We start from the raw sequence: 24,082 nt of genomic DNA on the forward strand, positions 1-24,082 counted from the left end.
AGTATTGCTGCCACAGTGAGGGTCTTTCTGCGCTGCTCTCAATCCAATCACGTCAAAAGGGATCCAGGCGTCCTCTGAGATGAACAACAGACGGCCATGATCTCCTCTGACCTTAACTGTGACTCATGTTTATTTACCTCAGCTAGTTATCCCTGAGGGACGGCGGCCTCATCACTGAAATGAGCGCCGCCGTGGCTTTTTTTTTTTTTTTTTCTTTTTATTGCCACTCGTGGGGACGGACGAACTCTAATGAACAAAGAAGCCTGATTGATCCAAGTTAGCATTTGATTCCCGAGCGCTGCCAAGACACACGATTCAATACGCTGGCACGCCATTGGAGCACCCCTTGAACTTTGCTGTACACACATCTTTAATCACACTCACCTTTTCTCGTGGCTGGTGCGACTTCCAGCTTATTTGTAATTACCAAGCTCCTCGGGGGGGTTGGCTGAACAACAGGCCCCGGCCATAGGTCACGGAGAGACACTGTAGCCGGCCATATGGGCTCCGGGCCCGGGGGCAGAGAGTGGGTGGACGCCGGCGTTGGCACTGGGGGGAAGTTACCAGGAGATTGAATTATTCTGAGACACGAGACAGCCTTATCGAGCAGCGGCCACATTGCACTGACGTTTTCACCCCAGTTTCTATTTCCCATTTCACACCTGGACTATTGCCAGATAGGATATGTTCAGCCACCTCGTTTTACCCCCAGATTCACAATCGGCAGCCACCAGTCAAAAGAGGGTATAGTGCGTTATCTGTCGCCACCTCGCCACCCGCGGCACCCTCCCCCCTCTCTCCTGTCCCTAAACCCTCTCCCCTCCCTCCCCTGTTGTTACCAGCGCGGCAACAGCATGGTGTTATTACAGATAAACAATCAATACTGCATTAACGTGTCCACGGAGGCTACCTGGAGTTAAACAGGCAGACGGGGAAAATAATTCAACCCAATGTCATGGGCGGACTTCAAGCAACTAATCTTGCTCATGAACTGGCAAAGCGACACACACACACACACACACACACACACACATATATATATATATGTATTGGAAATGCAGGCTGCTCTCTTTCATTATCCTCAGCCATCATTTCTTTGTGTTTGAGGTCACCAGATACATTTCTTTTCCTTCCTCCGCTCACTGGTCACAGAATGAAACCCCACTGCATTAAAGAAGTAATACCCTACTTTATAGCAAAGGTGACCACGGATATTGGAGAGCAGGGACCCATACGATCGATTTGGAGCGAGGAATGGAAATTTTAACATGATTCCCAGCCAGGCATTTTAAACTCCGCAGTATTGGACCCCTCTCTCTCTCTCTCTTTTTTTTTTTTTTTTTTGATGACTGCTTCCAATCCGACTTACTGCTCCATTTCAAAAAATTCTGATGACGTCTCTGTTCGAGGGAAAAGGGCAGCGAGTGAGGGCTCGGCGGCTGTGTGGTCCTGCTACTCGTGTTTTTGCGGAGAGCTTGTGTGCAGCGCATTTGCATCTACATTCTCGACGCCGCCATTGAAAGAATACAAAAAAAAAAAAGAGGGCTTTTTGTCTCGAACCTCTGTGAAAAAATGAAAACAAAGGAGTTCTTATGAGGAGGCCCAACAAATAGTCCCTCTCCCAGACTGGAATTAAATACTCCTCATTCCATCCTCATTCATTAGCCCCCCACGCCCACAAACCCCTCACAACGTACCGGGGGTATGAAATACCTCGCGCACACACACACACAAAATAAAGGAGTTGGACTTGGCTGAATGATTGCAAAGACTGTTTACTAATACTGCTGCTCACTCTGCTTTATTACAGCGTGCCAGGCTTTCCATTACTGCAAAGGGAGAAAGAGAAAGAGGGGGGAAGGAGCGGCGGAGGAGGAGGAGGAGGAGGAGGAGGTGGAGGAGACAGAAGAGAAAGGAGAGAGACTGCCAATGTCAGATTAAAAGAAGAAGAAGAAGAAGAACTAAAAAAAAAGAATGGCTCAGTTGATTTACACCTTCATTACTCTCCCCTAACTCTGCTTATTGCAAATCATGATGCTGCTTTATGAGCTGAATCCTCTATTACGACAAGGCCGGGAAGACGGCGCTTTAGTCCATAAAGCAACCGTACAGTAACCGCCACCCGGCAGCGCCCGGCCCACTCATCCTACCGCCCAGCTGCCACAGAAAAACTTGTTCCAGTGCTCGCTCCTTCGCTCCCTCGCTCGTCCCCTCCCTGGCCCCGTGCCCGTGGACAACACACCCAGAATATCTCGGAGCCAGATGTCAAGGAAGTATGAGTTAGTGAGCGCGCGGCTCTGCGGCTATGTCGGGGAGGAACTCACAGCGAGTGTTTAATGTGAAGTGAGCGCTGCCATCTTTAAGTCAACAAACAGGAAAAGGCAGTGGAGGTGTGTGTTTACCAGCTCCCCACCACCGAGCGAGGAGGTGCTACTGATGCGTTTACTCTGAGAGGTTTCGGGGAAATGTTTGTGTATTTAGACAGAGAACAGAATCTCTTTTTTCTTCTTCTTTTTACTTTTATTTATTGTACCAAAGGGAGGTTGCACTCTTTCTTGCAATGATCAAATTTGTGTCCGTCTGCGTGTGTGTGTGTGTGTGTGTGTGTGAGTGTGAGTGCAGCGAGCAGAAGAAACGGTCGAGGAAGCGCCGGGTGCAGGACCCAATAAATCAGCAGATAGGTTGAGGCGTGTAGGTGAGCACGGGTGTCAGCGTGCTGATGTAAACAGGGCGCAGGGTGCATGAGACACACTGGATGGAGCTTTGTTATGTGTATGTAACACGCTGCTCCGGCCTGGCCTGTCTGACTCCCATCTGGAACAGGGTTGACAGAAAAGTTGACAGATGCTTCACCAACGTCCATTATTTATGAGACTGAGGAGATCCACACTGCATTTCACAAGCGCCTGCTCCTGCTACTGTAGGTCCACTTCTGACATTGTAGTCTGTGTGTGTGTGTGTGTGTGTGTGTGTGTGTGTGTGTGTCCATGCATACATACATACACACAGACAGACACATGCTTCCTTGTGTTTCATGTTGCAGGGCTGATGGGCTGGTAGTCGACTGCACGGATCCACTTTTTTTTGGCGCTGCGCTCACGTGTCTGTGTTTGCTAACTACTCCTGCTCCCGCTTCGAGTCCGACCCTTGACCTCTGGAGTGTCACTAAATCCCTGCTAGACAGGCGGCCCTTCAGCTCCTGCATGGAGGACTGTACACCAGCAGACTGCAGCTCTCTTAAAACCCACTTAGAGGCTTACAGCTGGGAGGCCCGACCATCGGATTGAATTAAGGCTATGATTAATTGAATCTAGTGGTGACTAACTTGAGTGACTGATGTCTCGTAGGACCAAAGGTCTAGACACAATGCTTCAGAATAAAGCTATATTCATTCATACGGTGACATCACAGGCAGTTTAAGTGTGCCTCAGGCATGGATGGTTGCCTCTAATATTATTGCTTGGAGTGCTGCTTTAAGCCCAATACCACCGGCAGCACTGCTGCTGCTGCTGCTGCTGCTGCTGTCGAGCGCGCCAATGTTAATAAGAGGCGCAGTATAATTAATACAAATGGAATGTTTAATGCAATTTTTCCATTTCAAAGAAATTCCCCCGGCGTCTTTCCCCAACAACGAAATTCAAACTCTCTTGCATTGTCCTCGGGCAAACAATAACCTAAGTTTGGCATTACCTTCATTAGATCAAACTCAATTATTGCAGAGTGCTTGCAGCTCCTCCAGCTCAGAGCCGGACTCTGAGGCTGCCTGCTCCGGCAAACTGGAAGGTCCTCTGGCAGGTCCTGCCCCATTTCGCTGTGATGGACAGCAACGTCAAACAGTAATTGGAGGCCTGTGAGACCCGTACACATCCGTTTGTCAGTTATTCATGTCAAAGCACAGTGTGCAGCTGTTGGGGTTCTCAGAGAGTGACCTTTCCTCAAAGGGGACAGGTTTCCCCTGACTGCCTGAGAGACGCCCTGGGTATTATTTGGGCCCAATACAGTAGCGCTCTGCTATTACTGCTCGTCCCATGTTGCTGCAGAAAGCTCGTATTGTGTCCTTCCCTGAGGAATGTGAGGTCCCAGAACGCTACGAACGCTTTGATTTCGGCAGGTAGTTTGCGCGGAGGTCTTTCTATTTTCTCTCGTTCACAATGAACCATCCTAATGTTTTGAGAAGTCGCAGAACAATGGCAGAAACCTCTCTTTTTCACTCTGGGGATTGAAAGTAAATAGGACCTTTGCTGATGTGTTTGCCTGTTCATTTACAGCACCTCAGAATACAGCTCGCACATTGTACCTCGACACAAAAAAAAATATCACAAAGGCATTCTGCAGGACAATAGCGCAGCGGAGGAAACGGCCGCACAATGGAGTCCAGATATCATTCACAACGTAGACAGGAGACCATTATCCACAGAAGGAGGGGCCCCGTGTGAAGGTGACAGGTTTGGGAGACGGAGGGATTGTGCGCACGGCGCTGCCACCAAGACAACAGCCTCCCTGAAGCCTAACCTATAAGGACAGGTTTTCGCAGCGCCAATGCCCGCTGGCTTGAGGTGTTACACGTCATCTGCAATAACCTGGATCATTACTCCTGGAGGCTGTTAGAGGGGGAAAATCACATCACTCTGCTTTCACCGCTGCCAAGAAAAATTGACACGCTAAAAGTCACACAAAGACGCACCTCAATATGCACACGCACGCACGAGGGCCTGCAAACACCGTCGCCCGCCGCCGCCACTCTCACACTTGCAAACAAACACACACATGTAATCACACACCCGCAATCTATCACGTACTGTCACCGGTTCCTGGGGGGGTTAACATACCGAGTGGCATCCCAGCAGCGTCCCACCAACCAGTGTTGCCTGAAGCTGACAGCTCTCACTGCGGCTGCCTTGCAGGAGTAAAGTAAGCATCATTATCGCCTTCGCCCGCCATACCTCTCTCTACTCGGTACAAGCATAAGTCTCCCCTCTTTTATCCACCAGTCGACCCTTTCCCTTCACTCCCCTCCTCTGTCTTCATTGTACTCCAGTCAGGCGCTAATGCTCCTTGTCCTGTGGCTGGACTCTCTGATCTCCTATTACCCTCTCGTCATCCGACAGTCAATATTACCCCCCCCACCACCCCGTCCCGACCAATCCTACCCTCTCCTTCGCTTCCCTTTCACAAAAGTCTCAAAAGTCAGACGGACAATGTTGCCCCTCTCCACTCCTTCATGCACTCGCTCGTCTTCCATACACTTATTAACTGGCTGTCATGTTCAGCAGCCTTCCCCCAGACAGTGTTTAGCGTTCCTCAGTCCACTTACTGCAGCCAGAGTTAAGCCTCTGGGCTTTGCACCGACAGGAATCCAACTAGAGGGGAAAGGCAGGACCTGCGGACATGATCTGTCTGCTGCACTCACTCACACTCTTCCTCCTGCACGAGCTAACCTCAAGGCTGCAACACACGCATCATGCAAGACATCACCTCCAGGATGTTTTTTTCTTTCTTTTCGTTGCTGTCGGACAACGTACAGGAGCAGATGACCAGATTCGGGAAATCTGAAGCTCCTATTTGTAATAATTTGGGATTGTAGGTCGGGTCAGACGCCGTCCCAAGGCGCCAGTATTTGACAAATTGGGAATGAGACTAAAAAACTTTAAATCGAGTGAAAAATGCAGATTTTCTTTTCCTGTTTTCCAATTATTTAACATTTTCTTCAAGTTTTACTTGTTGCAAACATTCACCTTGAAGGTTTGACCTCCAATTCCGACCAAAAGTTAGTTAGCTTTGTTTATTATTCGAGTCCGACTGATATATTGCTTGGACAATATTAACGGCTGATGTCGGCCTACCGCAGATATATCTGTATTGGCGTATACATTTGTCTGATAGGTGTCAATATATTTATTCTTTTACAGAACATAATGCAGAAAAGATGCTTGGGATCGGTTGTAATTAGTTTCCTGTTTCAGCGCCCCGATTTCATTTTGGCCAGTAAAGTTTTCTGTTTAACTGTAAATATCCTTCCTTCTATGAAGTTCTTGTCTTTTCCGCGAGGTTTTGATTACCACATTTGAGGAATCGTTGCAAAAAAATTTGTATTTCTGAAGATATTCTGTGTATGCGCTGTAAAACTATCAGCTGATATATTGATATTGGTATCAGGCCCCAAAAATCCAGAATCAGTCGGCCTCTTTGTGTTTTCTTTTCGCCTCTTTGGTAAAACAACTACAACATGACGACAACTGCAATCAAAAATAGACATTTACCAGCAAAGTGCTTCAAATCAAGTGAATCAATCAGGTGACTCACACCTCGTATCACAAGGATTTGTTCATCTGAGCTGTACTAGAAGGTGTACGTGATCCCTGTAAAGGTGCCACCCTGGAGCTCCGTCCTGATGATGACAACTCAAGGTGTGATAAAGGCTCGGGCCTCACAAAACAGCGACATACTGTGTTGTTGCACATATTAACAATCTCCTTGAGTTCGTCTTAACTACAGACAGTGAAAAACACCAGGCAGTGAAGCAGGCAGTTAAAATACTCTCTACAAATGAAAGATAAAAAGCCATCGACACCGAACCAAGGCACGAAAACTATGTGAGAAAGACGATGCTCCCAAGATGCGACTCTGACAAAAAGCGGTCTATTTTTATTTGAAGTTTATTCCAATGTTAACATGAAAATGCAAATCAGGGGGCACGTTTTTACCTCTGCCAAGGAAGTTGTGCTGTCACCCCTGTTAGTTAATCTGTGTGTCAGCAGGGTGTCTGGAAGGAGAAAAAAAAAAGAACAAATTTCCATGAAATTTGGTGGAGAGATCAGCCCGGAGCCAGGGAACAGTTGATTAGATTTTGATAGTGATCTGGATCTGTGATTTCCACTATTAGATGATTATTGTTTTTCTCTCCCCACCCCTCCCTCACACACACACACACATATATTGGACATAGAGATTTAATTCCAAATCCAATCCACAACCCTAACGGCACACTCGCAGGGGTCAGGAAATCGATTTCACCTCGAATTTAAGAAAGAAGGGGAGCTTCGGTGTCCTTGAAGGTGGCTTCCCTTCTAGTTTTTGTGCTCCTATTTTTGGTGACACCCGGACAGAATTCCACTCCCGGGCTCGGGCTCGGCATTGTGTGGTGGCTACAATACCGGATTTGTCATCTGCCCCCTTCCTTCTGCAGCCTCCCCATCCCGGGGCAAATGGTGTAAGAAATGCGACGTGGCTGGTGGATATACTTTCATGCCCCTGCTTTACCAGTGTCATTTCGGCAACTCTGAAATTGTGCCATGGTCTACAGGGCTTTGTTGTAAATCACTATCTCCCACTGTCAGACTGCAGTCTGCCGTACACTGTGGATGCCTGGCTTTCTGCTGCCTCCTGGGTGACTAATATATCTTGTTAAATTGTGCTGAGAAGCGTGCGGAGAACTGTACACCTTCCCTCTTTGTACTGTGTTTGTTTGCTTGCGTTCGTGCCTGCGTGTGCGCCGACTTCAAAATGTGTGTCCCCCCCTCCCAAGTGCGCCTGTGTGTGTCTACGCTCCCCGACTGAATAGGTAGGTGTGTGGGGGGGGGGGAGGGGGGGGATGTTACTTTTGCAAATATGTTCGCTAAACTCCACAAGTCTGTCAGGCTTTGTTGGTAATTCAGTTAGATTGCTATTCGGCCAGCTTCCGCTCACCACCGCCGCCGCCACCGCCACCACAGTATCGCAGTTGTGAAGCTATCTCTCAGCCACTTCATAATTAGAAAAGCTGTGGAGCCAAGCCACAGTTTGAGGGGGAAGAGGGAGGAAAAAAAAAAAAAAAAAAGAAGCTGTTGGCAGACTGCATTATTCAACATTGGCAGCAATTTACTCTGTCTCCCACCCCAAAGACATGAATCTAAGTGATTTCATAGTCACATCGGTTCCTAGTGTGCCATACTGTATAAAGCTGGACTCTTTCTCTTATCACCAGCTCTTAAGCCGTGCACTGTATACTATCAGCCTCATCCAGCACTGTACACGCACAAACATAACGCCATCCGAGCACTTTGAAAATAGATTTATGTGTATATTCCTGTGTAATTGGTGTTCTCCTGCACAAAGCAGCGAGAGATAATTAGCCATTGTTAAGTGAGGTGTAAACTGTCTGATCCATGTGCATTTATCTTCCCGGCACACGGAGAGAAAACAGGCCTTTTCTCCCGTGGAGGGGGGATTTAGGCAGACTCCACGGTGACGCTCGACTCTCCTGGACGCCGTCCAGCTCTCAAATCCCTTTTCCGCTGAAACCTGTCGAGAACTGCTCATTCGAACGTCTTTTTTAAGTCGCAGCAAATTCAATCTGGGACCAGGGTTGACCTTCACGGGGGGGGGGGAAGGTGACGCCGGCCACAACCAAGAGATTTAAAAAAAAGGAGCAGACGTCACATTTTTTTCTCCCGATGTGTGTTACTGGGCGAGAAGAACGTCTCCTTATTTTGGTTTCTGTGCAATTATGGTTCTGACTGCTCCGTAAATAGGCGTCTCTGAAGGGAATCTGTCTCATTAGTAGGGAGCAGTTATTAAGTTGCCATTGTGCCTGCAGGAAATTTGCTCTAATGGTCACAAGAAGCCTCAAGAAATCAACGACAATGTCATGGTAGCGGAGGAGGGGGGGAGAAACAAGAAGAAGTCAAAGCTGCCACTTCTTCAGGATGAGGCTGTGCAGGACAGCAGGGGGCATTGTTGTGGGGAGAAGATAGAAAAGATAAAGAAAAGATAAAGAAAGAAAAGAAAAGATAGAGAGAGAGGAGCCCAGTTGGCTGGCGCTGAAAGCAGCAACTCCAGATAAATATTTGGCACGAGGAGAGCATCTTCGGAGGAATCCCGGAGCACTAGCAGCACAAACAACGTCATGATTTATTATCACATCACACAGACCGTGACTAATGCACTCAAACAATCAAGGTACATCTAGTGAGCTACAATGCCCCGGGGAGGTTGCTCTCTGCCGCTGACTTCAAACATGCGAAGCGCACACACATTAAAGCCACTCGCTGTGCATGCAGGCTCAACAAATGTCCACAAGTACCCGAGCACACGATCACGAGGGCAGAGAAGGCCCGAGACGTTCCCCTCGGCACAAACGCAGGGATATGATTTTATTAGCTCCAGATGCCTCGCTGAAGAGCGGACTGGAAAAACGTTCAATATTGTGAGCGGGACACATCAAAAATGATGCTGCCCATCTGGAGCACAAATAATGTAATCAACTCGGGTCACCGGTCATCATCGTCTGGCCGTCGGGTAAACCCACCATCCTGTGACGTCACCGCTCGCAGGGACAGAACAGGATGGAGGCCGGGCCCGGCGGATTGAGACTTTTTTTTTTTTTAGGAATATCCCCTAAGCTGCTGCACATGACCCGTGGAGGGAAGATATTTGGGAGAGGAGAAAGATGAAATGTGAGCGACTGTCTATTGTAATCTGAGCTGTGCTTTAAAAACATGCGCCTGGCTCTGATGTGTCCATCCTCCTGCCTGTCAAATCAGTTCTGCACTGTTACTCTGAATGTCTTCATACAAAGCTGCTCGGACGGCTCGGACATACATACACATATACATCCAGCTGTATGTGCCTCACACACACACTCACACACACACACACACACACACACACACACACTCTGGCAGGAGCTCTATTTGCAGAGCCTTTAAATATTCAGTACCTGCCGTGTTTTCTGTATGACTTTGATCAGCCACAGATTCTCCTCTGTCCCTTTCATCTCTGAACTTCAAAACCAGGCGTGTGGAGAAAACCTGGACCACAAAAACCTGTTCTGGTTCAGACAATCTCCGGCTCAACAAGCTGCTCTTTGCCTCACAGAATCAAGCAGGAAGTTGTTCCAATAAAAGAAGAAGAAGAAGAAGAAGAAGGAAAGACAAGAAGTGAACGCACTCTTTACAGAAACTAAAGCATCTTTGCCCAGTCTCCCCTGATAAGCCCGTCCTTGTTTGTAATTTAAAAAGCATGTGTGTGTGCAGAGGAGTGATTATTGCGGCATATTCCCGGGGTGGTTTTGACAACTCCCCCAAACAACTTCTTGGCCGCCTTCAGGCATATTACCTCAGGCTTACATTGAGCCAGCGCAATAACTAACATGGAGCAATCTGCTTGCAACAGGGAGGACGAAGAGGGAAAAACTTTCCAAAGCAACTGCATTCAATTCATCAGGAGTGCACCTCCTCGCTCAAGTCAGTAAGTTAAGTTAATCTTGTGCATTATTCAGCATGCAAGCACATTATAAACATCCACTGCCACATCACACACGGAAAACTTGACTCAACTCCAAGGGTGCCCCCCCCCACCAAAAAACATAATAGCCCAAGAGCCAGGCCCTCTCATCTCTCCAGCCAGTACAAAAAAAGGCAGCAGGGCATCACAGTGAGACTGCAGGCAAACCACAGATAGACAGTCATCCGCCTTTATCAGAGCGCGCTGTCCCACCTGCATCGATTCGCATCCCGTGGATTTGCCACCGGCTGCAGCAAAGATCATCGGAGGAGGAGATGAAGGAGGAAGAGGGAGGAAATAAATCCCCCCCCCCCCCCTCCCCTCCGACGGATTCAAGCAAGCGTTGCAGAGGCCTTAAGTGTCATGCGTGACAAAATCAAAAAAAACCCATAAGAGATAAGAAAGAAAGAGGCTGAGGTGCGTTTTGTTTTGTGGAGCGCACAGGGCCACCGCATCACGGGGCAAACGCGCCGCGTCGTGCGGGACCTCCACCGACACGCGAATGACAATTACGCACGGACACACACAAAAAAATAAAAGTTGATGAAGCCGCCGGGCATCGAAGTGCAAGTTGAAGGAAACCGCCAGCAAATAACTTCCCGTCATTCAAACTCATCTCACATTCAAAGCCTCCAGTAATTAGTCCATATGGATTTGATTTTTTTGGGCTCGAGCGCTTTCATTGAAACACACGCACACACACACACACACACACACACACGAGAGGGGACGAAGCTCTTATATAAGCAACTATTTCTGCATAGGTCATTATTATTATTATTATTATTATTATTATTATTATTATTATAAGAAGTATGTGTGTGAGAGAGAGAGAGAGGGAGAGAGAGGGAGAGAGAGAGCGCGAGAGGGAGAGAAAGAGAGAGAGAGAGCGAGCGAGAGAGAGAGCGAGCAGCCCGGAATAACCCGGCTCGGACAATTGAGAATAGGCTTCAAACGCTGCGTTAAAGAGAAGTAAGAAACACGAGCCGCACAACGAGACAATCCCCGCAAGAAGTTGCACAGTAAAAAAAGCCCCGCTCACCTGATAATGAAGTTTAATTCGAGGAAGGGAGGTCGGAAATTATAAAAAACGCGTCCCGGGCTCGAGAGAGAGGAAAAGGCGCACGGTGTATCCGTTCACTGCAGCTTTTTTGTTGCCCGTTGTTCCACCTCAACTGCGCGTCTCAGTCGCGCTGCATCACTTCTCGCTGTGTGGATGTCAGGGAGGCTGAGAGGAGGCTGAGGGGACGCAACCCTCCCATTGGCTGCCATTCACAAGTCCCCAGCAGAACACGGCGAGGAGAAAAAAAGAAAAAAAAACACAGAGAGAGAGAGAGAGAGAGAGGGGAGAGAAGGGGAGGAAAGAGAAGAAGGGGGAAAGAGAAAGAGAAAAGAGGATAGGAGCGATAAAAAACAAAAGATGGAGATGGAGATGGAGATGGAGGGATTAACGCTCATGCGGGGCTGCGTTTCCAAACATGCACAGTTTAATAATAACGCTTTTGTGCACGTTTCTTTCTGTGCATTTGCATAATCCCTGATTAATAGTTGCAAAGTCAGAGGTTGAGTGTGGGTTTGACTCGATCAATAAACGGATATTTCTGTAAAAGCCTCCAGTTAGACTCCTCTCCTGCAGAACACGAGACAGACGCAGATCATGTATGATCATGAAGTGCTGCAGCAGGAGGTATCAGCCAGCAGCAGCACGTCCCTGGACTGTCCTCTCTTCTTTCTTTGTGCATCCTGCAGAGAGTTACAAACTTGAGTTGAATAAATCACAATCAAGCCTGTGATCTAAATAAATAATCTGGTGCAGCCTGCCTCCCACAGCCCAGCCGCCGGATGCTACCAAGCAAAACAACCACAGTACTTTATGTAGCAACTTTAAGTTCGTTTAGGTTGTGTTTTTCACAAAAAAGCACTTGGTTAAGGTTAGGATAAAACCGTGGTTTGGACGAGAAAATGCCTGTTTTGGTCGCCACGATCGCAGATGGAGATGGTCCGACTCCCCCGAGACAAATAACTGGTTTGGTCGCCCCCAAAAATGGATTTAATTGTCCCTAGATGTCCTTAAAATGTTGCTACGGGTGGAAATGTCTGCAGGAAAACGGTCTAAAAACATCTGTGAAATTCTACTTCCTAGCTAATTGTATCATATTTAACTGTAACGATAAAATATATGCAGGGAAAGTGCCCTCTCGTACGCCCTTATGGTGGATAAAACATGATAACCTTCTGTGCGCTCTGGGTTAGGTTTAGACACACAAACCTCGGGGTTAGGGTTAGGAAAACATCATGTTTTGGCTTAAAATATCAGATTTTGTCACCACAAATACGGCTGGAAACTGTCCTGAGCTCTCCTTAAAAATAACCAGTGGTTCAACACGTACAACTGCTGAAATGCGGACTGGAAATGCGATCACTGCCCCCCTGCCGGACATGACAGTAAGGTCATAAACATGTACTGTGACACCTCTTGTAGACATGGTGATATGTACCTTGTGACACGTACAAATTCGAACCTACCCGTGCTTTGGAGAGACGCTAACTGCTAACATTTTATCCTAACGACTGGGCTGCTTCATTCTGAGAAGTGTTGATTCAACCCTCTGATCACTGTGGAGGCTGTAGCTGGTGGTGCTGCTAAGAGTAAGAGAGGTGTTTTTAATATTCTGTCCACTGGTAAGTTGGAGAATAATTTTACTAATAAAATCACCATAAGCACTTTAATTATTGCATGCTAAACCACCATTTGGATTCAATTTACACTCTGTCAGCTGAAAAATCCTGCAGTTTTTACTTCAGAGGAAGAGCACACAGGTCGTATTTCACCTCCCTGTAGCCGACTAAACTTTCTTAGGAATCTTTGTTCCAATCAGGGTTGTGATTTACAAGTGAGACCTCCTGTACCCTGCAAGTAAAATCTGTTCTACATGCTCCATTGATGTTTTTTCGAGCTGCTAATGATGTCGGCCTCTGTTTGGAGAAGGTTAGAGGGAAATCTGATTACTGACCAGGCCTGTAAACTGTGCGGGGCTTTAGAGTAATCAAACTAATGCAGCTTATAAATGCTTCATCCAGTGCCCCGCTTTGATCAGATTACACACTGTAATCTGTTATATTTTATTTGTATGAGTACATTTACATGTAATATATTCTCGTACTCACTGTACTGTTACTGCGCCCGCGTGAGCGCGAGGAGGAGGAGGAGGTCAGGATGCGTCCGTGTTGATGACTCTGGGACGTTAGCGGGGGAAATTGTTTTGTCATCCTAACTTAAGTAAAACTGATGAGGTTGCCTCGCGTGGGTCATGAACTCGTGTCCCATTTCAGGATAAAGCCACGCACATGGATGAGCAGTAAACGCACATCATTATATTCAGGCCGAACTTTGCTGGCTTTGTGCACAGCTCAGGTTAGCAAGCATTTACTCCTGCCTCCTTTGAGAAAACAAATCAACACAAAAAGTCGAACTTTTATGTTATTTATTTGTTTTCAGTTGGTATTTATCACATGTACCATCAAAGTTACTGCATGGGGACCGTTTTTTAATATTTTGAGTTTTTATATTTAAAAAAAATGTAAATGTGCTTGAAAACATACACTAACATGAATCAAACAGCTCATTAACAAAGATTAATTCATAAAAAACATGTCATTTCTTGTGCAAACATGTGAGAGAGCTAACCTAACTGTACGCCAAATCAGTGCTACACCTACAAATAGTAGCGTACTAGTTAGCTAACTACATATTATAGAAATCTGTATTATCATCGCAAGTTTACGGATATTCTTATCCGCTAAAGGTCGGTGCCCGGTTTAAAGTGATAGTTCTGGCCGTTTGATGTGGGGTTGTATGAGGTACTACTACCTGCAGCAGATGACCGTCAGCTCTCCCCCGTCGTGTGTGGAGGAAGCAGCACTTAGCGCTGACAGGGAAGCAGCTTTACATTGCCATCAGACAGCCCCTTCCCTCTGGGACTACATTCCCCTCAACCGCACAACATCCGTGTACATACGCAAAAAGCGCAGCTGTGCCTTGTCACTCGGCGTGTCATCCCACAGATCAGCTGTTCGGATAAGACTTTCAGCGGGCTGTCTGGCGGCACCGGAAATATTGAAAATACAGCGTGCACTTAAACGTATATATATATTTTAAGTGGCTAAAATACGTCTTGCTGTCACGTTTAGCAGTCGGTGCTCCACACAGGTGGAGAGCTGACGGTCATCTTCTGCAGGTAATACACTCCAGGAAGGTGACGTGATACAACTTTTTTGCCAGACGTAGCAGTGAAGCTAACAGCAATGCAAAGGTGATGGCGAGCTGTTGTAAACAATGCAAGCCCTATGAAAAAGGTGTTGCAATGATTTAAGGTAGAAAAACAAATACATCAAAGATACTTACAATACACTTTGGTGGATTACATGGAATATAAACATACATATGTCGATTTAAGATGTATATGTTATGTTAACGCTCGTTTAATTCTGTCATTGTCAACAATTAATGACGCATGTGTGTTTCACAACCTCGGAGCCAGCGTTGACCTTTACATCCGAGTGGAGCTAACAGTGTCGAACGGCGACATCAGCTGTCATTCATTGTCCAAACACAAGATGTTATTGTAGCGAAGCTACAGCACTGTGACCACAATTAGTCACATAATTAAAGTGTGATGTCACGAAGGCGGTTCAGTGTTACCTCGTGGTGATGAGATAATGAAATTATAATCACAAGTAAACAAAGTCTGATTTCCTGAGATAACGGTGTAATTAAGTTGTGATTTTTAAGATAACAGGGATAATATAAAATTAAAAGTTAGCTGCTCTCCGCCTCTCAGACTACTTTGTAAACATTGTAATAAGTTTTATATACAAGACTTAACAAACGAATGCTTTGGGTTTGGCTGTAATAATGTGCCAGAAAAAAAAAAAAAGATCTTAAACGTTGAAATACACTCGTAATTTTCAAAACAGCGAGCCATGAGTCACAAAACATATGTCACATCTAATAAAAATGTTGTCCACATAAAATGTGCAATATGAAGATGGAAGGAAAGTCTGCAGGCGTTTATGGTTTTATGGTTTCAATTTTATTTTCTCTTTTTTTCGGAGCCAAGGACCCCACGCTGTGCATGCGTTACCACCCATGCAGTGTTTGTGTCATGATGACCACTGGCTGCTGTTAGATTCATGAGTTTAATCCCTGGAAGCGCTCCAAGCATCCACTTTGCTGCTGCCCTGTCCTCTCAACCAAACATCAAACTCTTGCCTATAGCGCAAAATGCAGCGAGCCAAGGGGATGTCTGCATTTGGCATCATGTTCTATCAGGAGATCAGCCTGAGATGAATAACCGCTGCCCTTGACTGCATCATTGCTACTGAATGAGCTTACATTGCCTCAGTATTTTGTGCAGTTTATTTAACAGCCTGCCTCTGTAAACATATCACAACAGTGAAAGAGGCTCACAAAGACCAATTTCGTCCCAAAATACGACGTATAAAACACAGCTGTGATGAGCGCTCGTTGTGTCCTGAACAAATTATCACCAACAAATAAAAAATGATGATTTATTTTCCTCTAAAAATGTCTGTAAAAGAGGTCTTGTAAAGGACTTCCTCGCATTAGAATAGAAAGCCTAGATATTCCTCTTCATGCACCATGTGTTACTTTACGGAAAAATGACATTTATGGGGCATGCAGCGAGACAGGGGATGCAGAGGGCAACCTCAGTACAAATTTGTACTCCTATTACGCCTGACAGCTGAGATACTTCAGGATTTGTCAGAGGAAAGGAATTGTTTCAAAGTATCAGATCTGGAAATCCAACCTCATTCGTCGCCAAACACTCTCAGCTTCTGTGTTTATAGGCATCCATATTTCATTAATCCGCCTCACCTCGCCAGAGACTGTGTGAAAATGACAATAAAAAATGGAGGGGGCACATGAGCTATGTTCACAGCGCCTGGTTAAAAATGAAACCAATCCAGGCTCAAGGCACAGTCCACCAAGCCCTCACTTCAACCCCCTCCAGCGTCAGTTATTATCTCTGTCTTGTTTAAGCTCATTACAGATCATGATGCGGATGTGGTTGTTAGGTTTAAGATTGGGAAACATCATGTTGTGGCTTAAAATATCTGTTTTTGTCGCCACATCTGGAGATTGTCCCGAGGTCCCCTTTAAAAATATCCAGTGGTGTCACGCTTATAAATGCTGAAACACAGACTTGAACAGCGGTCACCGGCTTGTAAGCCTCGTGCTTTGAACTCCACCATCCTCTCAACCTGCCGATATGAAAGTCAGGTCATGAACGAGAATGAGAAATGTTAATATCGTAAGTAGCTTGCTATGTGTACGCATACTGAAAGAAACACTAACTGCTAACATTTCATCCAGTCAATACTTTTGTCCTGTTTGGGACTATTTTCATTGGCGGATTCATACACAGTGCCTGTACAGAGTAAGTGTAAACACTGTAAATATGGATGTCTTTAACCTACTGAACCAATGGGCTTAAATCTTTAAAACCAAGTCACACATATATTGTTTCATTTTTAAAAAAAGGGTCAATAACTTCCTTAAAAACCTGGGCATTGTAGTTTTTTAGCAGTCACTCAAACAGGAGTAAGGAGTCTATCTTATGGGGACTACTTTCATTTGAGGATTCATTAACATGGGCTGCTCTGAGTGTAAACACAGTATATCTGTGACTGGCGCACTCAGCTCTAAGCCCGACTGGTTAATACTGATCCAATGGGCTTTAATCTTTAAAATTAGGTCACAAATACATGGTTACATTTTTTTTAAAAGGCTCACTAATTTCCTTCGACAGCTGGGGATTGTAGTTTTTAGCAAAAGTCACCTAAACAGGAGTAAGTAGACTGTCTATTGGGGATTGATACACAGTTCCTGTAAAGATGTGGGTTGCTATGAGTGTAAACACAGTAAATGTACTGTACTATTTAGGTATTCATTTACAAAAAATATATTTTTGAAGTAAATGTGAACAGGTGTCTATGTCGAAAACAACTCCGTGGCACTCAGCTACACCCTCAATGGTTCCTATTGAAGCGATGGGCTTAAATGTTACAGGCAATCATGTTGCAAAAATGCTGTTTCATTTTCTAAAAAGCCGTAACAAATCCCTGAAAGACCTGGACACTGAAGTGTTTAGCAAACGTTACTCAAACAGGAGTAAGTAGTCTTTTTGTTGGGACTATTATTAAATACCACGGTGACCACATTCATGATAATGAACTCTACTGCTTCCTCTGCCGACCTTCGGCTACACGAGCTCTATAGTTGTTAACAGAATCCATTCACTGTTGGTTTTGGTGTTTCCATGGTATCTATTGGCAATTAGAAATGAGACAGAACGTCCCCCATCTCATCCTTCAGATACTGTAGATTTCAATTTTGGCTCCGCTCTTATCTCCTTCACACTTTCTCTTACAACTTTTACTGTTTCAGTGATTTATGTGTCCAGAAAAGCAAAAGAAGATTGTTTGGGACTACGAGAGGACCCGGGCAAACAAACAAAAACAACAACGCATCACCTCTGTTGTTTCACGCGCAGGTAATTTCAACAAGTTCAGGCGAGAAACAACAAATCAAAGATTCTGTGAAACTAAAACAAAAGAAAATATAAAGATTTAAAGATTATCATTAAAAAACGATTTTTCACTATGGAGACTCATTGTCGATGATTAAGATGACTTATTTTATTACGTGTTTAATGTTAATGGTGAGACTTAGACCTCTGCTGCGGCAGAGCCCCTAAAAAGGAAATCAATAGGTCTCCTTTTAGACACACAGTCCCATAAACAATCCCAGAAAAAGATCAATACGCTACAGGAAAGTGAACAAGGGAGCACAGAGGAGTCAGGCGCCTGAGCACCCCGTATCGCAGATATCATAGTCTTTTTTAAACAATATCAGATACACTGCTGTTCTGTGAGGCAAAGATAAGTTTTTATCAACATAGTTTCCCAACTCCCCAGAGAAATAAAAACACAGCGAAAATGTTTGGTTTCTTTCGACTCGGAGGGATCTGTGGCATAAATATTCACTGCGTCGCAAATAATGCCGCGTCTCCTGCATAAACTGGAACTGTGCCTGAAGTCGACCATATTTCTGCTGTCATTTTCCAACGGAGATAAAGCTGCACTTAACACAAAGAAACGATTCTGTCTGCAGCTTGTTTACGGTACGTATACAGTGCATTGTGTAATTATCTTTGGACGCGCTTCTTGAATCAGTGCACTCACTGTTTTTGAGTAACCCACACTTTAAACAGCTGATGGTCACAAGTTTTCCACTGCATGGTAGATTGTTTTCTCCCGGTGCTTCGGGGGTTTGACCTTGATATTGGTTTGACATGCCTACATGACGCCTTTGACTGCTGAACCAGCTGCCTTTCTGGGAAAAAAGTACTGAAAATCATGAAGTAATCAGACAAAGATGGAAATGCTATATTTTTTTGCAAATACTGACAAGGTGGAAGCTGCAGCAGATGGTGGATTAAGCTAAAATAAAACTAAAGCAGATAAAAAATTAAGTTGTGAAATCTCATTTTCTCTCAACAAGCTTTACACACTCATCCCCACCTTTTTCAGCCAATGTAGAGCTGAAAATAAGGCCAGAGCTAACTGTCAGAGGGCTATTCACACCGAGATGTCTCCGCTCCCCTCTAATGACTGTGGAACATGTGACAGTACCTTTAGTACATGTGACAGAATGAGGAAACTGCTGTGAGGAGCTCTGCATAACAGTCTGAGGACGATTGTAACATAGTAATGGTGAGACTTTTGGTCAGTGTTACATGTTTCAAAGGTTTAATTTAGATAAACTGTGGTTAAACCAGCGCTCGAGCGATAGAGATGTGTCTTTTAGGGCTCTTGAGTTGCTGAATTTTGCCAAAAGCAAGACAGCTGAACTTTCGAAAGAACAAACAGCCCATTCTTCCTCCAGCAAACAAAAAGTTTAATACATCATTTAGTATTTAAAAGCATCTCTGTTTCCATTCAGTCTATTTAAAGCTGTGTCACTTGATCTGCTATGACCCAACTGTCTGCCCATCGTGATGTCACCCATTGGTTTTTGGATTGTTTGGCATTAAAGTCGTCGCCATCTTGAGCCACGCCCGAAAACATACCCTGCGTTAGCTTTCCAGAAAGACTTAATCAAACAACAACTACACCTTACACTGTGCTTCTTCATGTGCTGAGCACTGGATCATGACCCGATAATATCAAACAAACACATCTGGATGATTACATTGGTACTTTCCAAGCTGGACCACACCAACCAATGATAGAGGCATTCTGGTGCAGCTGACGGTGCTGCCAAGCAATGGCAAGCATTGTAGCCCTTGAGGCTAACATTAGCTAGCACACTACTGTTGACAGTAACTCCAATTCTTGCCGAAGAATTGAAAACCTGTGTTTTGACCACATCTCCCGACTCATCCAGACTCATTTAACCTGCTTTTGTTTTTATGTCACTGTAACACGTAACTACAACAAGTTGTCACACCATGCTATCTCCATTTTGTTTACGTCTGCTTCCCCCCACAATCCTGTAACGGTATTTATTCAAAGTTTATTAATATTGAATCTCCAAATTGCACCAAATTCAACGCTGCACTTCTTTGTGCTCTCAGCAACAAACCTGCCACGTGTGAAGAAGGTCGGATGAACAGCTGTTGAGATACAGTATGTAAATAACATACAGACAGAGATTCCTCGCATAATAGTTAGATAGGACCATAATGTAATTTACATAAATGAACATCATGCTGTATTAAAGAAGATTTCAAACTAACAATGGAGACCATAAACCCATAAGGAAACAGTTTACTGAGTAATAAAATTGGTGAGAAGTAGCATCATTTTCTCATAAGCTTACATACAATCAGATTATTTTTGCAACCAGAGGAATTGCCTCCTTGCTGGCCATTAGAAAGAACGCAGTATTAAGGCACTTCTGCATTGGCTTCACTTTTCAGACTGAGAAGCTCCGTCTGTATTTTATACAGTCCGTGTAAGAGCATTAGCTATGGTAGCTAATTTAAGCTAATGATAGCAAACGTGACATAGATATCACAGTTTAATGCATTACTGGCACTATTATCCTTTAATTGCCACTTTGCTGACACACTGCATGGAAGTTCACTTCATCCTGCTTTAATTACAGTAGTCTATTAGTCAAAAACGTTACGATGCTAGTACGTTAGCTTGCATTGACAGTTTAGAGCAAAACATGACATATTTGTGCACTGATACTGATTTTTTAAAATGTTCTGCTTCTGCATTAAAGAGTATAAGACCAACATATTTTTAAAAAGGCAAAGTTTAAATGTGTATTTTGTTCAGCCTCCTGCAACTGATCGACTCTTTATAATGACCAGGAAGTTGTTTTAATCAAACTTACAGTACGGCACAGTGCCTCCATACATAAAGTGGTTTAACATGTTTTTATCGGACGCTGGCATGTGCGCCTAAGCATGAGGCCAATTAAACTGTGGGTCTGCACGGGAACAGTGAAGACAGACTTAATGTCGTTTTCTTCTATGCACATATTACTAATTTGGAAAACCGATGAGGTCTTTGCACTTGTGTTTGGCCTCGATGTGTACATACCGAACACGATGACACAACTTTCTCTGGTAATTCCCAATAATGAGATGACCTTTCCCGGTTTCCGCAATACCCTTTCTCAGCTTCAGCGGGAAGTTCTTAGTGAATAGTGTTGCAATTATTTCCTATTTAAAAGGAAAAAAACACACTAAGGCAGGGATTATGATCTGTCCTTTGCCATCTCTGTTCAGCTCCTCCACACTGAAATATTGTGATTACTCTCCACTGAGAGGAGATTGGTGTTATGCAGAGAAAAAGTAGAGCAATAACTGTTTCTGGAAGCCCCCCACCCCCCTCCAACTCTGTGCATATTTTCTGACATTGTGCAATAATCAACATAATTCTCTGCTGACAGAATGGCAGCCACACCTCATGCTGATCAGCAGATTAGTCAATGGGAATATTTTAAAGGATTCTCAGCAGCTCCGAGGGCCAAGAGACTAATTTATCCCAGATCATGAACGCTTTACTGGCAAACACTCATATTCCTAACAAAGAAATATTGCACTTTCTTTTTCAGATGAGTCAGAGTCAGAGGCAAATCATCTGCTCTCAATTGTCGTGTTTATTAAAAAGCTCATAGCGCAGCATAAAAACGTCTCGACTCTGCTCCTCCCAAGTCCTCGCAGTCTCTCGCATACCCAGTTTTAAGGGGGGGGGGGGGGGTACAGATATGCCATTCAATAAATCACAGTGAAGCATTTGAAAAGGATTTTAAATGGCATTTGGACCTGAATTCGGGGACCTCATGCTCTGCAGAAAACTAAAAAGCAGGAGTCGAAACCACACTTCAGGCCACCGTAACAATAGTGAGAGAAAGTGGCACGCATGGACTGTATCAAACATGCAGGGAAATTGCCAAGGGGAGTTTATATTTGCATGACACTGTGACACCCTGTGTTTATTAGCATGCAACCTCAGCTTTTGCTCTCCCCTCCACCTCTTTACCCCGCCCCTCCCTCCTGGAGCCGAATCCATTCCACCTCTTTAGCGGCGGGACCCGGGCGTCCCGGGCATGCTCAGCGAGCGTGGCTAATCAGCCAAGCTGAGCCGTGTCCTTTGACGGAGAGAAATCCCTCTCCCTGTCGGAGCGCCACTGCAGATGAACTGGTGGTGCTCTGACTCCGGCGGGGGTAGGAGGTGCGGAAGAGCATGTGGAGGGGAGGAGGGGGTAGCTGGGGCAGGGGGTGGTGGGGGGAAATGAATTATCCACACATCTAAACAGTTTGTCATGTTGCGTTTACTCTCCCAGATTTGGCAGCAAATGCGCAAACAAAGTGTCCCGTTAAATGATGATAATTCCACTTCTTGGAGATTTTTTTGCAAGGTGTGTGGGAGTCTTTTCCACCGTCTCTGCAGAGGGTTTGAATAGCACAGCTTCATGCATATGTAGAGGTATAAATTCAGCAGTTCACCATTTAAGGTGATATTCAAAGCCTAATAGTCGCTGCTATGCAGATATGCAGCTCTGCAGGTTTTCTCTGGTAATTGGCGCTAACATCTGAAGACTATGTAGGCATATAGGCATCTAAGATACTGCTCCATTCCTGCAACAAAGACAGCGAGAAGGATTCTATCACAGCATCGAGAGAATGAGAGAGAATATTAAAAATGCAGGATTAGCATTTTAACATCATATTCGGGCACGGCAGATAAATGGACACTGACTGCCGGAGATTAGTTGTTCTTTTTTAAGATGTGAGAGCATCGCGGCACACCGGGAGATAGAGGCATCTAAGACAACACGGTGACCCTTGGTGAAGCAACAGAAAAAACAGTGTACATTTTGACGGCATCATAAATCATGGGGCTCGTGGCAGGCAGCCCAATTGTGCTGCGAGGGGCAGGCAGAAGCTACCATCATCCCTCCTCCTATGTCCCCTGGCTGTGTCTGAAGAAAAGAAGTGGAACGGCAGAAAACATGTCTGCTCCCTCCGTCTCTTTCTCTATCAGCATTGATCTCTCGGTGGGCGGGGTGAGGCGGCTATCGTCACGGTGCAGTCACAACACAGTGCCTTTTGCGGTCATTTTGATATAGAGTTGGACAAAAACAGCACATGATCCCCGAGTGCACGCAGTTTAGCAGGGTTGAGATGCACTGAAACGCACTTCGGGGGGTGAGGGGGAGAGTCTTTTCAGTCTTTTAACTTCGAGAGAGAAACAGATAGCACATGAAGCGCGAGAGAGGAAGAGGGAGAGGAAATGCAGAGGGGTTTTGCCAAAAAAAGATTCTCAGTCGGTCTTGGTGGTGTGTGGGTTTGGAGGAGGGCCGGTGGAAATCATCTTTATCCTGAAAGTGGAAGTCTCCGAGCTTAGTGATCACAACAAACATGGTCAGCCTGGGTTTTCGGCTTTGGTTAAGATGACTCGAGGGAGCATGGACAGTAGGAGGAGGCCTGCTTTCCTTTTTCCTTTCCCTTCGCCTCTCATCCTCCCCACCCACTCCAAGCAGCTGTTGACGCGGGCCATCATGGGGAATTTGTACAGTCTCATTCAGTCGGCGGGAAGGATTAGGCCTGAGCTCAACCACAGATGGACTGAGACTGCCCCCTATTAATAAATCCTCCTGTGATGCTGTATATTCATCTGGACATTTTTTCTCCCTCTTTTCTGATTTTCCGAGCAGCGAGTGGACACGAACACAGCGGCGCGCTAATCTGCCCGTTATAAAAGTTACAGAGAGAGAGAGAAAAAGTGACATGACGAATTGAAAGAGGGTGGAAGGAGGGGGAAAAAATGGCCTTCTACTTCTTTTGCATAATTTGGTTCCTATTAGCGACATCATTCAGTGGGTTTTTTCAGATGATAATTTGGAAATCTGGGGTTGCGGCGCTAATCCAGCGGCATTACACTTTACCGAGGGATTACTGAGTGACAACTTCAAGTGAAACGAAAGATGTAAGGGCCTCTTAAGCCGTGTTCCTATTAAAAGCCACAGTGCGGCGTGACACTGTGGCAGGCTTCATTGCACACTTGCCAACTAGTTGGGGATATATATCCCCTGATAAACGCTCCAACGCTCATAGGGATTTCTTCATCTTTTTTTATTTTATTTTTATTTCTTCACACTCTGCAAATATTAAATTATTTTTTTCAGACCGGCTTTTATTTTCTTTGTAGGCTACCGGTTGTTTGGGTCGCTCCGGGCGGTTTCGGGGGCTTGTAGTAGCAAAGGTTGAGT

At 45.2% G+C, this 24,082-nt stretch overlaps 1 protein-coding gene across 2 annotated transcripts in view; it reads right to left on the reverse strand.

Moving 5' to 3' along the window:
* The window catches only part of LOC311249111 (cadherin-6-like), a 74,122-nt gene extending 62,465 nt beyond the window's left edge, over positions 1-11,657 (reverse strand). The window contains exon 1 of one of the 2 annotated variants that reach the window (XM_084339862.1): positions 11,306-11,657. The gene's annotated coding sequence lies outside the window, so the exon portion shown is untranslated. Of the gene's footprint in view, positions 1-384; positions 406-11,305 lie in introns of those variants that run through there. The other variant, XM_084339863.1, reaches the window with a different exon arrangement.
* Between the last annotated feature and the right edge of the window lie 12,425 nt (positions 11,658-24,082).

Source organism: Pagrus pagrus (assembly GCF_965226575.1).
Source record: "Pagrus pagrus genome assembly, chromosome: 20".
Taxonomy (NCBI): Eukaryota; Metazoa; Chordata; class Actinopteri; order Spariformes; family Sparidae; genus Pagrus; species Pagrus pagrus.